This window comes from Littorina saxatilis, linkage group LG15 (genome assembly GCF_037325665.1).
Source record: "Littorina saxatilis isolate snail1 linkage group LG15, US_GU_Lsax_2.0, whole genome shotgun sequence".
NCBI classification, from domain to species: Eukaryota; Metazoa; Mollusca; class Gastropoda; order Littorinimorpha; family Littorinidae; genus Littorina; species Littorina saxatilis.
This window is the reverse complement of record NC_090259.1, coordinates 7355347-7372644: the sequence shown is the minus strand read 5'-3', so window position 1 is coordinate 7372644 and position 17298 is coordinate 7355347. Positions and strand designations below refer to the sequence as shown.

General features: G+C 40.6%; 1 protein-coding gene and 1 long non-coding RNA gene across 2 annotated transcripts in view; both read right to left on the bottom strand.

The window, feature by feature from the left end:
• LOC138948397 (uncharacterized) overlaps window positions 1-17298 on the bottom strand; it is a 319572-nt gene that overhangs the window by 35179 nt on the left and 267095 nt on the right. The gene's annotated exons all lie outside the window — the stretch shown is intronic.
• LOC138948394 (uncharacterized) overlaps window positions 1-17298 on the bottom strand; it is a 290382-nt gene that overhangs the window by 146855 nt on the left and 126229 nt on the right. The gene's annotated exons all lie outside the window — the stretch shown is intronic.

Below are 17298 nucleotides of genomic sequence, written 5' to 3'. Positions count from 1 at the left end.
AATCTTATGGTGAGAGTCCACAAGAGCCTGACAGGTATGTATATATAATTATATTAGTGCAAAAAGAAGAAGAAACAAGTCGCGTAAGGCGAAAATACAATATTTAGTCAAGTAGCTGTCGAACTCACAGAATGAAACTGAACGCAACGCAACGCAGCAAGCTAGACCGTATACTCGTAGCATCGTCACTCCACCGCCCGTGGCAAAGGCAGTGCCAGTGGAATTGACAAGAAGAGCGGGGTATTCGTTGCGCTGAGAAGGATAGCACGCTTTTCTGTACCTCTCTTCGTTTTAACTTTCTGAGCGTGTTTTTAATCCAAACATAACATATCTATATGTTTTTGGAATCAGGAACCGACAAGGAATAAGATGAAAGTGTTTTTAAATTGATTTCGACAATTTAATTTTGATAATAATTTTTATATATTTAATTTTCAGAGCTTGTTTTTAATCCGAATATAACATATTTATATGTTTTTGGAATCAGCAAATGATGGAGAATAAGATAAACGTAAATTTGGATCGTTTTATAAATTTTTATTTTTTTTTACAATTTTCAGATTTTTAATGACCAAAGTCATTAATTAAGTTTTAAGCCACCAAGCTGAAATGCAATACCGAAGTCCGGGCTTCGTCGAAGATTACTTGACCAAAATTTCAACCAATTTGGTTGAAAAATGAGGGTGTGACAGTGCCGCCTCAACTTTCACGAAAAGCCGGATATGACGTCATCAAAGACATTTATCAAAAAAATGAAAAAAACGTTCGGGGATTTCATACCCAGGAACTCTCATGTCAAATTTCATAAAGATCGGTCCAGTAGTTTAGTCTGAATCGCTCTACACACACACACACACAGACACACAGACACACAGACACACGCACATACACCACGACCCTCGTTTCGATTCCCCCTCGATGTTAAAATATTTAGTCAAAACTTGACTAAATATAAAAACTAAATTCTTGGTTACAAAATCAAATGAATCTTAGTAGTCGATAGTTTAGTACTATTTGTCACTTTATTAGAGGTGGTTTGACTGAGTTGCCGACTTCTCCGCTTTAATTCCTTTTCAGTTTTATCTGTACACTCTTTGTTTTCATGCGATACGTGTAACACTTTTCCCGACCTCGCACATGATGGACAGCATTCATTGGAGCGATATGTTTTCACCGGGTTTTCGCAAAATTGTATTTCATGCCACGCTATTATCGATTACCTCAAATTAAACAAGTCGCGTAAGGCGAAAATACAATATTTAGTCAAGTAGCTGTCGAACTCACAGAAGGAAACTGAACGCAACGCAACGCAGCAAGACCGTATACTCGTAGCATCGTCACTCCACCGCCCGTGGCAAAGGCAGTGCACGTGGAATTGACAAGAAGAGCGGGGTATTCGTTGCGCTGAGAAGGATAGCACGCTTTTCTGTACCTCTCTTCGTTTTAACTTTCTGAGCGTGTTTTTAATCCAAACATATCATATCTATATATTTTTGGAATCAGGAACCGACAAGGAATAAGATGAAAGTGTTTTTAAATTGATTTCGAAAAAAAAATTTTGATAATAATTTTTATATATTTAATTTTCAGAGCTTGTTTTTAATCCGAATATAACATATTTATATGTTTTTGGAATCAGCAAATGATGGAGAATAAGATAAACGTAAATTTGGATCGTTTTATAAATTTTTATTTTTTTTTACAATTTTCAGATTTTTAATGACCAAAGTCATTAATTAATTTTTAAGCCACCAAGCTGAAATGCAATACCGAACCCCGGGCTTCGTCGAAGAGTACTTGACCAAAATTTCAACCAATTTGGTTGAAAAATGAGGGCGTGACAGTGCCGCCTCAACTTTCACGAAAAGCCGGATATGACGTCATCAAAGACATTTATCAAAAAAATGAAAAAAACGTTCGGGGATTTCATACCCAGGAACTCTCATGTTAAATTTCATAAAGATCGGTCCAGTAGTTTAGTCTGAATCGCTCTACACACACACACACACACACAGACAGACGCACATACACCACGACCCTCGTTTCGATTCCCCCTCGATGTTAAAATATTTAGTCAAGACTTGACTAAATATAAAAAGATGAAGATAGAAAGACTGAGAGACACACAGAGAAAGTGAGAGAGAGAGAGAGAGAGAGAGAGAGAGAGAGAGTGTGTGAGAGAGGAGGTATTACACACCGGTGCGACCGAAACTAAGGTATCAATAAACTACGCTTGTGCATCGGGTTGAAAGTATACCCTGATCCCTCGGAGATATACCTCCACTCCGGTCTGAACGACCTCACGTGACATGTTATATGGTAGAAGAGTATGCTGTCGCTTATTCTCCTTCTGAAGATGAGGTATACCTTCACTTCGGTTAGACTGAAACGATGCTCAAGCAGCGGAATTTGTGTGTGTTTTGTTTCAGAGCAAACTGATGTTATTTTATCCTAACAAACAAGAAGATATTCTCACGCACCGCCTTGTTCAGGATATTCACTAGTTGACAATGATGTGTGCTAATAAATAAGCAATGAAACGAACAAAGGAAAGAACGACCGAACGAAAGAACAAATGAACCAAAGAACGGACGGACGGACGGACGGACGGACGGACGGACGGACGGACGGACGAATTGACGGACGGACGGACGGACTGACGGACAGACTGACGGACGGACCAACGGGCAGACTGATTGAGGGGCGGACCGATGGACAGGGGGGTGTTACGGGTAACCCCTCCTGATCCGGTCCTGCAGGGTATTCCTTCAACCCTCTGCACAAGAGCAATCTTTTGATACAGACTGAAGGACGGACGGACTGACGGACGGACTGATGGACTGACCGACAGACTGTCGGACGGACGTACGGACGGACATACGGACGGACTAAAAGGACGAAGGAACGAATGAACGAAGGAAATAACGAAGGAACGAAAGAGCGAACGAACCAACCCACGAATGAACGAAAGAACGAACGAACGAACGAACGAACGAACGAACGAACGAACGAACAAACAAACAAACAAGCAAACAAACAAAACAAAAAACAAATAAACAAGCAAACAATAAACAATATGTGCAAACTGGCGCATTTTCAGAGCATTTGTCAAACGTTTGGAGGAGGTTTACGGTTAGGCCAGGGTGGGGGGGGGGTTGTCCCACCAACAATGAGGAACATCCCCCCCCCCCCCCTCTCTCTCTCTCTCTCTCCTAGCTGTAGTTCGGCCCTGCACAAGAGGAATTTATTGATACGGACTCAGTGAAGGAAGAACGGATTGACTGACGGACGGACGGACTGACGGACGTACTGAAGGACTGTCGGACGGACTGTTGAACGAACGAACGAACGAACGAACCAACGAACAAACGAACGAACAAACAAACGAACAAATTAGCAAATGAATACATACATTCGCAGAGAGAAAAAGGCAAAAGGTACATTTGTGGAGTCAGTAAGGGGGGTGGGTGGACTTCCGGAACCCAGGAACCTTGGGAGTCCACCCTGGCCTAGATCACACACACTGATCATCCGACACACACTGACACACTGACACACACACGTGACACACACACACACACAACGTGACCACACACACACGGGCACACACACAGACACACCCCCACACCGGCACACACACACACACACACACACGCACGCACACACACACACACACACACACACACACATACACACTGTGACACACACACGTACACACACGTACACTAGTGACACACACACACACACACATACACAAACACACACACACACACACACATACACAAACACATACAGACACACTCGCAACTGACATATCAGAGGGGGGTGGTAAGTCATTTGAACGTTTAAATTCTTTTGTCACAAATTTTAAAAACCCATCAACAATAGGGCGTATGCATAAACTCCCGTCTTTTTAGTGGAAACTGACCTATGAGAGTAGTTTCCCTTGTTTGGGCCAAACAATGGCGTCAGCGAAGGGAAATCCTACCATCTGTAGCTGTATAGATCTGTGAGCGAGTCACAGTCGTTCTTGCGTGAAAGAGGCGTCACGTTTAGCGATTACCGCAAGCATGAACTGTCCGATTTAGTGCAGAAAGCATTTGAAATCAAGTTGCCCATCGATCCCGAGGCGCTGATCGAGGATCGAGCCGAAGTGATCGGCTTGAAACTGCGCGATTTAGCCGGTCCAGAAAACCCACGACGACGCAATGTTCAGAGCTCTGCAGAATCCTGGTTTCTTGTCAGGAAGTACCAACATAAACATTCTACCTGACTTTTCTGAGTTTGATGTGTGCACGTACCAGCTCAGTGCATCAAATGCGTCTGTTGCCAGTGTGCGGGATTATCGTAAATCAGAAGGATTCCAGATGATGAGAGATGGATAATTATGTGGTAGAATTTATACAAGCGTGTGGCATCCCATCACTGCCATCAGAGCCCCCAACAGATGGCTATTTTGCTGTCAAAAGCAAAGTGAAGCCAAGAACCCAGTGACTGGTGCAAAATTTTATTCACAGTGGATTGCAATGACAAGTGTGGACATGGACCTAAGGAGCTGCATTTTGTCAGCCTTCTGCACCTGCAAGGGAGGGTATGTTCATATTTTGCTCGTTATTGTTAACACATTTAGCAGGCTGTCTATTCTTCCTTACATCTACACCAAGATAAAGGGAAGTAAAGCTAGCTAACTAACTAACCAGGATGTCAGGCAGTATTTTTTTTAATTTTTATTTTTATTTTATTTTTTGGGGCGGGGGGACTATTTTAATGGTTGATTGACTTTTAGGCCATAACAAACTTTGGTACAGGCCATCAGTAGACTTGCACTGTTTGTAACTTATCTATTTCATTTAAATTAAACTGATCTACATACATGTGTATGCAAACAACAGTTGTGGGCAGAATGATGAAGTCATTGTGTGTGCTTTATACTGAAGTGTTAAAAAATTAATTAACCTTTTCAGCATTAGTGTTGCGACTTCATAACTTTAAGATGTCCAACTCATATATTACTCCCTATTTTAGTATTTGTCATTGTACCAATGACATTTAAAACCTAAAAGTTAAAATCTGGTGTAATGTCTGAACAGCTTGTGCTGGGGAAGCACACAGTAGTGTCATTCATGTTGAGAGGGTTAACTATTTTAGCACTGTATAAATGCATCATTACAATTTACATTGAATGCGTAAACTGTTGCAGATTGGATGGTTATTGCCGCCATGTTCTGGCCACACTGTATGAGGTCATCGACTACAGAACTGACAGCAAAACGAGCGTCACTTCCGAGTCCTGCAGATGGGTGCGACGTGCAACTGAGAGCAGCAACGGAGTACTACTGACTGACATCCAAACAGATCTAGTCCAAAGGCCTGCAAATGACACGTAAGTAAAATTCTATAGATCTAGGAGTAGGTAACTGAGATTAAAATTGATTGCACGTACAGGGGGGGGGGGGGGGGGGGAGAGTTCATTATTTTAGCTCGCTCATAGATCACAGAGTAAATATTTGATTGATTGATATGCAACTTACATAGCACACATATCCACACACTAGGTGTATGCTCAAGGCGCTTGGATGATGTTCTAGTCCTCCCTCGTGGTGGCTGTCTCACCCTGTGGTGAGACCAGTGACTCGGCTGCCGCCGGCGCTTAGTAGTATTAGTAGTACTGATGTAACACCACAGGGATAGGTGTATGCTGGGTGTGTTCGTGTTTCTATAGGCCACTTTAATGCTGACAGATCTTTATTTTGCGTGCTCAGTCTTTTTGCATACGTCACTAGGTGTGTACACTACACACACTGAACCTCGGTTTAAGGTCTCATCCGACAGTATGTGCATGTTATAATTTTAAGAAGTCAAAAAGATAATTCATTGTACAAAATTATCATAATTTACAAGATTGTACAACATCAGTTCAAGTTGCATGACACTGACAGGAAGATTAGACAAACAAAAAAAAAGTCTGTTCCTGATCACCCGACGAACCCTAGCTTGGACTCAGACTGGTTTGGGGTCGGGGGTGGGATGGCAAGCATAACATTGATAGATGACTATAGTTTTGCAGTGGTTTGCTGTCTTGTACTATGAGTGTTAACAGCAATTGTTTATAATTTGTTACTCAACTTAGGCCAAAAAAAATAATAGGTGTGGTTACGGTAACATAGCCAAAAAAAATAGGGTAGGAAGGTGGGCAATCACTTTTTTTTTTTTTTAAACTTTTTTTTCTAATGTGTACAAATTAAACCTACTTGACAGGGAAATAAGTGTGCGACTCGGGCGCTTTCGCTTTCATTGCGTTTTCTGCACTCGTTTACTTGGGGTTTTTTGGTATTTTTTTGACAAATGTAATAAAAAGTTATAGGGTCGGCCCAAAAAAATAGGGTAGGTCGGGTTACCGTAACCACACCTATTTTTTTTTTAGGCCTTACAGTAAGGACAATTAGCTTTTCTCAGCAACTGCTAACAATTGTGACTTGCAACAGCGCTTCCTTAAACATTGGGACACTTCTTTTGTTGTTGTTGAACATTTAATGGCTATAGTGTAGAAACTAGAAATGCTGAGATACATTGATGTAGTCATGAACAACAGCAACAACAAAAACAAGAACATGTTTTGAATTCTGATAGCTAGTGAAACTGACAGCTTGATTAGAATTATGTAGTTTTTGCAATTGCTGACTGAGTTGCATCCTTTGGTTTTACCTTGCATTGATTATCACCTTTGCTGACAATTGACTCATTGAGTGCCGTATTGAGTAACGTATAGTTATTTTATTTCAAGTTAACTTCTGCATGATGTTAATCCTACTCAAACTTAGTCAAAGTAAGGTATCATTATTTATGAAAAATGTGAAGTTGAAGATACAAATTAATGAGAAAGTTTGTGTATTTTTCTGTACACTCTTGCTATTTACTGTTTCAGTGCTGAACCATTTGCTTGAATTCTTGATCAGATGATGACAGAGTGACACCTGGTGGTACCCAATAAAACTGCCTTTGCTGCTATAACTACAAGCAATTTCTACAATTCAGAACAGTAAGTGCATGAGGTTCCATTTTAAGCTGTCAAGAGTAAATCTCAGGAATAGATTAGAAGATTTAGTTATGTCACACGTCTTGCTTTCTTGACTTTTCTCACACTCTCTTGTCAGACTCAGAGAGTGCATGATTGTACATTTTTTTTACAGTAATTTTTAATGTTCCTAATTGGAAAACAAATGTGTCATAATGTTAGTGTTTAGGATAACTATATGGCAGAGAGAATCATGGAAATGATTGGGTGATGGGGGTGTGTCGCTGGTGTGTAAGAGGGTGGGTGGGTGTGGAGAGAGTAGTGATGGTAGTCAACTACTAACTAAAAGATTACTGATTGCATACATTTAGTGTTTATTGATTTGGAGGGTGGGGGAGGAAGGCAAGCAGTATTATTACATGTGTATGGGTATACTAGTTGTGCGTGTTCCAAATGGGGGTGGAGGTTGGCATGGCAAGCAATAGCTCAGTCGGTATAGTGGCCTTGAAACCAGTTGTGGGGATTTATTTCTCAGAATTAACGTTGTGCAGACTCTGCTTGGTTTCTGAATAGCTTATTAAGCCTGTGACTGTGTGCATACATAAAGATCTCAAGTTCACAGTTTCAGGGCTTGGAATTAATGGAAACATCAACACACATGCAGGAAAAACTCAAAAAAAGGAGGGGGGGGGGGGAGTTTGGTCCCACGGTAGTGTTTGAATGAAAGCAATCTTACTTTTTAAGAGGGTAATCTTGCAGGACTATGATTCTTACATTGGTAGTTGACTAGTGTAGTTGTGGTTTTGTACTAGTGAGGAATGTCATCTATGTCATGTGATTTCTTGCTTCTTCTTTTTGTGTGTGCAGCTAAAGATGTTGGACCTTGCCTACAGCCTAGTTTTGCATCTCCAACACCGTGGCTTTTCTCTGAGACACCACAGAAAACACAGCCTTTTCTGCTGCTGAAAGGTAAACATTAGGTTAAATTTGTGTTTGTTTTGATTTGTATGTTTTCCTTTTGTAGTCTATGGCAGGAGATTTGTGCAGGTGTACAAATGGTAGAGGTGTCAGAGGAAATGTCCACTTGTTACTTGTCTCTATATCAGTATATATGTATCACAAATACGCATCAAATGTACTGATAGAGACCACATGGACAATTTCAAGCACTTTTCTGCCAGGGGTAGGGTCAGCTATGTAAGAATCATGTCTTACTCTGTTCATGCAAAAATAAGGTTCTGCATTTGAATGAGTTTGAATCAGGCACCTGTGTTTTTGCTCTTGTTTGTGCCCTCTTGTGAACTGTTAACTTATGAACAACCACCCCAGCAAGCAACTCTTTACTGTTCTGAGCACAACAGAAGGGCGCATGGTCTGGGCATATGGATGGTAAACACATCTCATGCACAAGTACAGGCCTGAAAGTGGCGAGTATTTTCAATTACTCGCCATGGCGAGTTTAAATCATGTAAATGGTGAGTAGAAATGTTAATCTACTCGCCACATGCGAGTAAAGTTGATTCTTCTTCTTCTTCTGCGTTCGATGGAGTAAAGTTGATAAAACAAATGGTTGTTTTGACGAGTAAAGTTTCAGTAAATTATGAGAAGTACATGTACTAGCAGTGCTTCATTTTGTGGACTTTCAGTGCTGAAGTATGATTGTGTGGATTGATCATTTTGTATTCTGTTATTCAGATTGCCACTTGCTTTCTTTTACATATATTTACAAGTTGGTGGCTGATTTGTGTGTGTTGCAGAACACAGGTCCATGAATAAAAGAACCCAGCTGGTATTCTTCATTCATGGAAAATGAAAGGAAATTTATCAGCCAGGATTCACCACTCACTCTGCTAAGGGGGAACCCCGGTCAGCCCTACAGTGGATGAACAGCTTGGTCCTTGGAGGGAAAGGTAACCACTGCAGCACTTTAGAAGGGGTCTATGTCGACCAACAGTGGCTGTATTCCCTGTATGTTAATTTCCTGTACATATACACTAGGGAATATACTTCCGTTAGACGCCATGGAGTTACTTCAAGCTTACGAGAGTGAAAGTGATTCAATGGACGAGAGTACCAGCGAGGAAAACATAATACCAGGCTGTTGGGGGTGGGGGTGCAGATGTTTCTTTAACTAAATCCGTTTTGATAAACGGTCGAAGCATGTTTTGCTTGACTGGATGCCGCACGCGATTTCAGGATTTTAAATAGATTCTCCTATCTAACCGCAGTCACGCGCTTGGCGCAAGATTGTACGATATTATACTTCTCTACAGAAAATCCAACTGTATTCCCGGTACACAGGGAAAACACCTATGGCTATGGGGAATACACCTTCTTTTGGTCGACATAGACCCCTTCAACCTTACAATATGTGAATGTGTAGAATATTATGCTTTTGCTTAAAGCTTGTTACATTATGACTAAGACAGAAATGTTAATCATTCCCTTGGTGCAAATCATAAAAAGAACAATAGTGATCTGATATACTGTAGATCAATCGAGGAAAAGGTGTGTATGACCTAGAAGAAACTGGTTTTGAAAGTGCTGAGGATGGATGGAACATTGATGCAATATCATTTACTACATTGAACCTGGGTTTCAAACTGAAGTGCTTTTTTATGCTTCTTGTTGTTATATATACGGTCTCGATTGACTCCTGTGTTCAAGAGACTGTAAACAACCATAAACAATCTTGTGTTGTTGTTATGTGGTGGTGGTTTTGCTGTTGTCTAGCATCTACCCGTAATTGGCTTTATCAAATGCACCAGAAACGAGCATGAGTTTGTCGGATTAGTGAACTGTTTGAAAAACTTTAATGTATTTGTGGTTGACAGGTTGTTATTATTTCTATATTGTGTTCTTCTTTTTCTCAGGTGGGCTGTCTTCTGAAACATATGAATCGGGAGCGTCACATCTTTCTTCCTGAGACATCCCCTCTTGAAAATGGTGTGGCGTTTAGCTGAATGGAAACGTGGCAGTGTCCTGTTTTTCATAGCTTCGATGCGCGAAGTTGGGGATTTCAGCAGAGAATTTATTGATTGATTAATTAATTAGTTATTTAAGCTCACCTCACTCCTTAGTGTTATTTAGGGGGGGGGGGGGGGGGTGTTGGCCTGGATCTTGTTAGTGAACTTTCTTTCTGGCAACTCGCATCAGAAATTCCAGGTTTGCTTTCAAGGCAATAGACGGTTTTTGAAAATAATTCTGTTAGGATTATCAATCAATCAATCAATGAGGCTTATATCGCGCATATTCCGTGGGTACAGTTCTAGGCGCTCAGCAGTGATGCCGTGTGAGATGAAATTTTATACGGCCAGTAATTGCAGCCATTTCGGCGCATATTTACCTTTCACGGCCTATTATTCCAAGTCACACGGGTATAGATAGACAATTATTAACTGTGCCAAAGCAATTTTGCCAGGAAAGACCCTTTTGTCAATCGTGGGATCTTTAACGTGCACACCCAATGTAGTGTACACGGGGGGGAGTTCGGACACCGAAGAGGGTCTGCACACAAAGTTGACTCTGAAATAAATTTCCGCCGAACCTGGGATCGAACTCACGCTGACAGCGGCCAACTGAATACAAATCCAGCGCGCTACCAACTGAGCTATATCCCCGCCCCAATTATCAGCAGTCCGGAGGTGTAAAAATCCCTGTACTGCAGTCAGGTTTTTCAAAACATCTCGAGCACGCTCTACGCCTCTGACAGGCTGTATCCCACAATCGGGACAAACGACCAACTTGGATGTGTATGCCATGCGCACAATATGATACCCCTTGCCTTTAAAAATCAGCGGTCACGAGTTCATCAGAGTTCAGAATTTGTTGTGTAAAAGATAGCCGCTGTCAGCTAGCCATTCGTGGCTCAGGTGATTGTATTTAATACAAATTTAAAAAAAGGTTTCTTATGTAGCGCACGCCGCACAGCATACACATCACAGTCAGTCGCTTGTCCTGATCGCAGGATAGCGTGAAACATGCTCCGGGAGACTGCCAATAATCCTTACATAGTTATTTAAAGAAATTGTGTATTGGTACAGCATGTTATGCATGTACTAAGATAGCTATTTGTAAATATTTGGTAGATATATATGGTGGTGTCCCGAATTGCTCCCTCCCAATTTGCCCCATCCCATATGGTCCCCAATTATTCTTGCATTTTGCTGTGAGTAACATAACGTGTGCAAAGGCATTTGTCTGAAGCGCATTTCCAAAAAGACCCCCCGCGGGTTAGGGGGAAGAATTTACAGACCTGGGAACCCATACGATTTCGCCGTATTCTGTACGCAAGATTGTCGAGAATACAATCAGTACGGTCAGTGGGAAAAAAATACGACGAGAAAAATTCCTAGACTACTTTTATTCACAAGCCCATCTTGAAGCCGATCCAGTATTTTGACACATGATTACAGTTTTTGTCAGGATTTGTTTTGAATGTACATGTATAGGTAAACTTAATTAACGATGTGGCGGACGCGTGTGAAGCATGTTTGAATCATGGATGTTCAAATGCTGTGTGGAGTACGCTCATTTTTCTGAAAATACACCAAGTTTGTTTGAGAATACTCTAAGTGCAAAACAGGGGTTCCCAGGTCTGAATTTACCCGATGCTCCCCAGCATGTCGTAAGAGGCGACTAACGGATTCTGTTTCTCCTTTTACCCTTGTTAAGTGTTTCTTATATAGTCAATGTTTGTAAAGATTTTAGTCAAGCAGTATGTAAGAAATGTTAAGTCCTTTGTACTGGAAACTTGCATTCTCCCAGTAAGGTAGTATATTGTACTACGTTGCAAGCCCCTGGAGCAATTTTTTTATTAGTGCTTTTGTGAACAAGAAACAATTAACAAGTGGCTCTATCCCATCTCCCCCCCTTTCCCTGTCGCGATATAACCTTCGTTAAACACCAATTAAAGAAAGAATTTCCAAAAAGCATAGTTACCATTTGTTTTTTTAAATCTGAATCCGTGACTGTTGTTCTTGAATACTCTTTCGTTTAGGTTTCCAAAAATGCTGATTTAAAGGGGAAGGATAGTTGAAACTGTAACCGTTCACATTTTGCTCCCAGATTTGCAGTTGTTGTTTTTACTAGGAGTTTGGACGGGCTCGGTGTTTTTGTGGATAAGACATCGGCCTCCTATTCAGAAGGTCATGAGTCAAAATCGCGGCCGCCTGGTAGGTTAAAGGTGGAGAATTTTCTGATCTCCAAGGTCATTGCTTATGTGCAGACCTGCTAGTGCCTTATCCTCCTTCGTGTGTACACGCAAGCACAAGACAAAGTGCGCACGGAAAAGATCCTGTAACCCATGTCAGAGTTTGGTAGGTTATAGAAACACAAAAATACCCTGCATGCTTCCCCCGAAAGCGGCGTATGGCTGCCTGAATGGTGGGGTAAAAACGGTCATACACGTAAAAATCCACTCGTGCAAATTTGTGAGTGAGCGTGGGAGTTTCAGCCCATGAGCGAAGAAGAAGAAGAACTATGAGTTTTACTCTTTTAAAAAAATGATTTTCAAATTCGAAGATTGCCACAACAGTAGTCTATCTCATCCGACTTGAACCCTTCAGACTCCCTGTACATGTACTTGCAGTTTAAACTCATATTTTGTCTGAGTAGTAGGTTTTGCCTTTCACGCCTGGTGGCGTGTAGGGCAGCGATTTTGTCTGAGAATAGTTTTCAAATGCAAAGTCCTTCAGAAAAACTGCGAGATAAAAATCTGGAGTGCTAATATCGTGTTGGTGTACCTTCCACTCAGTGGCCGAGTGGTAACGCACTTGCGCTCGATCGGAAGCGAGAGGTTGCGAGTTCGACCCTGGGTCAGGGCGTTAGCAATTTTCTGCCCCCTTTCCTAACCTAGGTGGTGGGTTCAAGTCTTTCGGATGAGACGAAAAACCGAGGTCCCTTCGTGTACACTACATTGGGGTGTGCACGTTAAAGATCCCACGATTGACAAAAGGGTCTTTCCTGGCAAAATTGTATAGGCATAGATAAATTTTCATCAAAATGTCCACCAAAATACCCGTGTGACTTGGAATAATAGGCCGTGAAAAGCAGGATATGCGCCGAAATGGCTGCGATCTGCTGGCCGATGTGAATGCGTGATGTATTGTGTAAAACAATATTCCATCTCACACGGCATAAATAAATCCCTGTGCCTTGAATATGTGCGCGATATAAATTGCATAAAATGAAATTAAAATAAAATCCCTGAGCTTAGAACTGTACCCACAGAATACGCGCAATATAAGCCTCATATTGATTGGTATGTAAGAAATGTTAAAGTCCTTTGTACTGGAAACTTGCATTCTCCCAGTAAGGTAGTATATTGTACTACGTTGCAAGCCCCTGGAGCAATTTTTTTATTAGTGCTTTTGTGAACAAGAAACAATTAACAAGTGGCTCTATCCCATAAATATAGCCTTATAAATGTACTCCGTGACTGTATTTGTATATGGTGAAAAGGAGAAGATATAAAATTTGTGAAATAGGACTTCGTATTTGGTTTTGTCATAATGAATTTGTTGTTTCTGTGTGTGTGTGTGTGTGTGTGTGTGTGTGTGTGTGTGTGTGTGTGTGTGTGTGTGTGTGTGAGCATGCATGCGTGCTTATGTGTGAGTGCACAATTGTGTGTGTGTATTAATCCAGCAGAAACAGCTTCTCTTCCATACATTTGAATCATTTATATTGATACCACATGGAGACTATTCTGAACACACAAGCGTGGGTTTCTCTCTACAGTGCTTTTCCTAAAGTTAAATATTGAATTTTTAAATTTAAAAGTTTTTGGCACACCACTTTAAGATAATGCTCAAGGAAAATAAATAGTCTTCTTTTTTCATTAACGCTTTTTCTCACAGTGATGTGTCAATATCTCAGACGCAAATCCAGAGTCATGCACCGTTTTATGCTTGGGAAGCGCACTATACTCACTTTGAAACGTGCATAGTGTCAAAAGAAATCACACACACACACACACACACACACACACACACACACACACACACACACACACTGAAAGTATGAAGAAGCCCCTCCAACTTTTGGTTGAGTTTGACTGCATTACCTTGAGGAGACTGACGACACTTCACAATGGAAAGAAAAATAACTTTTACATTTCAGTGATTTGTTTTAAGTACAAAAGTACAAGTGAAAGTAGAAATAAATTAACGTGACACTATCCCGTAATCACATATCAGGGTCAACTATAATCAGTCCATTGGTTTACAAAACTTTATTCAATTTGTTATCATGACAGAAACAATGCATTGTTTTTTTAAGATAACTCAAGCATAAATGCTTATTTTAAGTCATCCTGGTATGTACATAACAAAGTTTAGCATGATGGCGGACTAGATACATTTACTCATTTCAGACAACGAAAACAAACAGACAAACCTGATGCGCAAGCAATCAAAAAAGGGAGGGGGTGGTAGTACAGAACTTGGTGGGGGTAAAAACAAGAAACAAAAAGAAATGGGGTACGAGAGAACAGAATTCAGCATAAGGGGAAAAAAAAAGGACGACGAAGACTTGGAGCGCCAGAAATGTTGGAAGAGTGGGTCACGTCACAATAATATTAAATGCACAGAAGACACACACGCAAAGTTAATACATTTTGTGATCGGCGAAAATGGCACTAAATTACATAACGATTGGGCCATAATCGATAAGTCGAAACAAGGACACAAAACACGAGAGAAATTACGAAGAACAATTGGTCAGGCAGCATTTGTCTCATGACAGTGTCAAATGAACATTATGAATAAAATGTAGAGGCTCATGTACGGAACATGCCTGTTTGTCTTAATAAATTCTTGTACAGTTATGAATATGGTCTGATTGACATTCCGGGAATATTGCGGGATGCCTTTCAATAATATTTCAATAAACTTATAATCAGTTATCAATTGACAATAATCGTACATCTCTACACAAGGGTCAATGCAACAAATAGTGCTCAGCAGTCTCCCTTGGGTAACCGCACTCACATTTGGGGCAATCCTTGAGGTGCCGCTCACATAAATCAAAATTCAAATCACTCAAACCAATACCATACCTGTCAAGTCCTACGCATTCTGCGTAATTCTTACGGATTTTCGGTGTTTTTTGGGTCCTACGTCGTATACCTCAAACCATACGCATTTTCAGCATTAAAAAAAAAAAAAAAATTTTTTTTTTTTTTTTTTTTTTTTTTTGGCTGGCATGGACTGCCGTTCATTCATTTCTGAGGAGGAGCTTGCACCAGCCACACAACAGAAGTTCTGGCATGATGTGCGCCAGTTCTACATGGCCTGTGTGAGGAAAATGTTGAATAAATTTCCATTTGGCAGTGAAACCCTGCAACACCTTCAAGTGCTGGATCACAGTCTGGGAGCTGACACACTGACTGCCTTCTTACAGGTCAAAATTAACTCTGATGCATGCTGCCATGATTTTAAGGTGACTGGCAGCATGATTGACAAAGCAAAGATTTGCACAGATGAATACAACAAAGAACACAAGTGACAAGTGACAAAAAAAATGAACGAACAAGAGTGCAGTGTAAATGTATTACATGTAGGCTAGTGGTAAATAAAGAGCAGTTTGTGTAGAAAGGAATTTATGTGTTTTACTTTTAGTTTGTGAAAACCAATCTGATTGGTTTAGTGTGTATGCGTGAGAAGTTGAATTTGTGCGTTTAACCACATCCTGATCCACGCATTAACTATGGTTTTTGATCCCCAACTATGGTTTCTTATGCCATTTACTATGGTCAGAGGCCAAAAGTACTTGACAGGTATGCAATACGCAGTCTGCAATTATGGACTTTTTCAAATCTATCTCCAAAATAATAATGACATGGTACTTTAAAATCAACGTTGATTGCAGTAAAGTAATTGACTGACAATTAAGGTTGTATGTGGGGTGCCTAAAATTTGAACTTTTCTTATTCCCGAATATTTTTTGTGGGCGCAGAAGCACGGGGCAAATGGTATTGTTTTTTTCTGGAGGGGGATCAGACAATATAAAACCAATTAGAGGCCGAGTTGCCTGACAGAAAGGCCAATTCTAGCCCCAGTCCATGCCGGTTACATGTAATTAGCTATGCACACATTTGAGATCGATACCCAACCTTACTGAGCATCAGTTCTTTGCGTTATTTTAATTTTCTTGTTTTTCTTTAAAATAAAAAAGGGAATGGTTTTATTGATGTCATTATCTAGTCAGCATAAATGACTTTTATGGATACAGGAGAAAGTGTTAAAATGTGAAGATTTCAAGTGTGGTTTGTGGTCATCTGCTTGACCACTTAAAATGTTGTTTCATTTGATGATACGTTTTGTTTGGTGTTCCCGCTTGAATGTGACAGTAAGTTGTACAATGTTACTCTGTGTGTGTGTGTGTGTGTGTGTGTGTGTGTGTGTGTGTGTGTGTGTGTGTGTGTGTGTGTGTGTGCGTGCGTGAGTGTGTTTGTGTGTGTTGGTGTGTGTGTGTGTTTGGTAACCGGCTTTGTACAGCGGGACCACCTTATTTTGTCATGTATTTTTATTCATTCTGGAGCTTTATTAAATAAACTGCCCATTTCAATCACAACTCTGGTCTGGTCTTATTGTCAGTGTTGCATAAATGATTGTATGTGAGCTTGTGAACATACAAAGAAAAAAGAAAGAAACATTCTGTGTCGAAATATCTTGACTAAAAATCAGGCCGAAGACTACACCTGTTGCATTTCCTATTATGCTCAGGCAATTATAACTGAGGGCGGAAGCGACAATGATTCGTTTTCCCCCCAGATAACATTAATTTGTAGAGACAGAAAAGGAACACGCACATTCTGGAACTGATTTGTGTAAATAACTGAGAGGGTGTTTTGTCTGTTTTGTGAAACGGTCCTCACACATTTGCAAAGTTCCACAGTTAGGCAGCTGAATTAAAGCATTACATAGTAATGCATAGTGTAAACTCTAGGCCTACTTCAAGGTCTTATTACTTCAAGATGCATACACGTGCTGTTATATCTGTTAGTGCTTGCCGGACACCAGTGCTGATTAAAATGGCTTAGATTGTTACTAATTTGAAACTACAGTATGTCCTTTTACGTGTTGTGACAATTTTGTTGGTACCGATGATTTATAAAAAGACTTTTATCACAGGTTTATTTCGTATCAAACATTTATACTTACTTTCAAGTTCGAGTATAAGTTTACTTCCACGAGGAGAGTCTCTCTGTGTGCGCGCGCGCGCGCGTGTGTGTTTGTGTGTGTGCGTGCGTGCGCACTTAAAGATTCTTGATTTTGGAACAT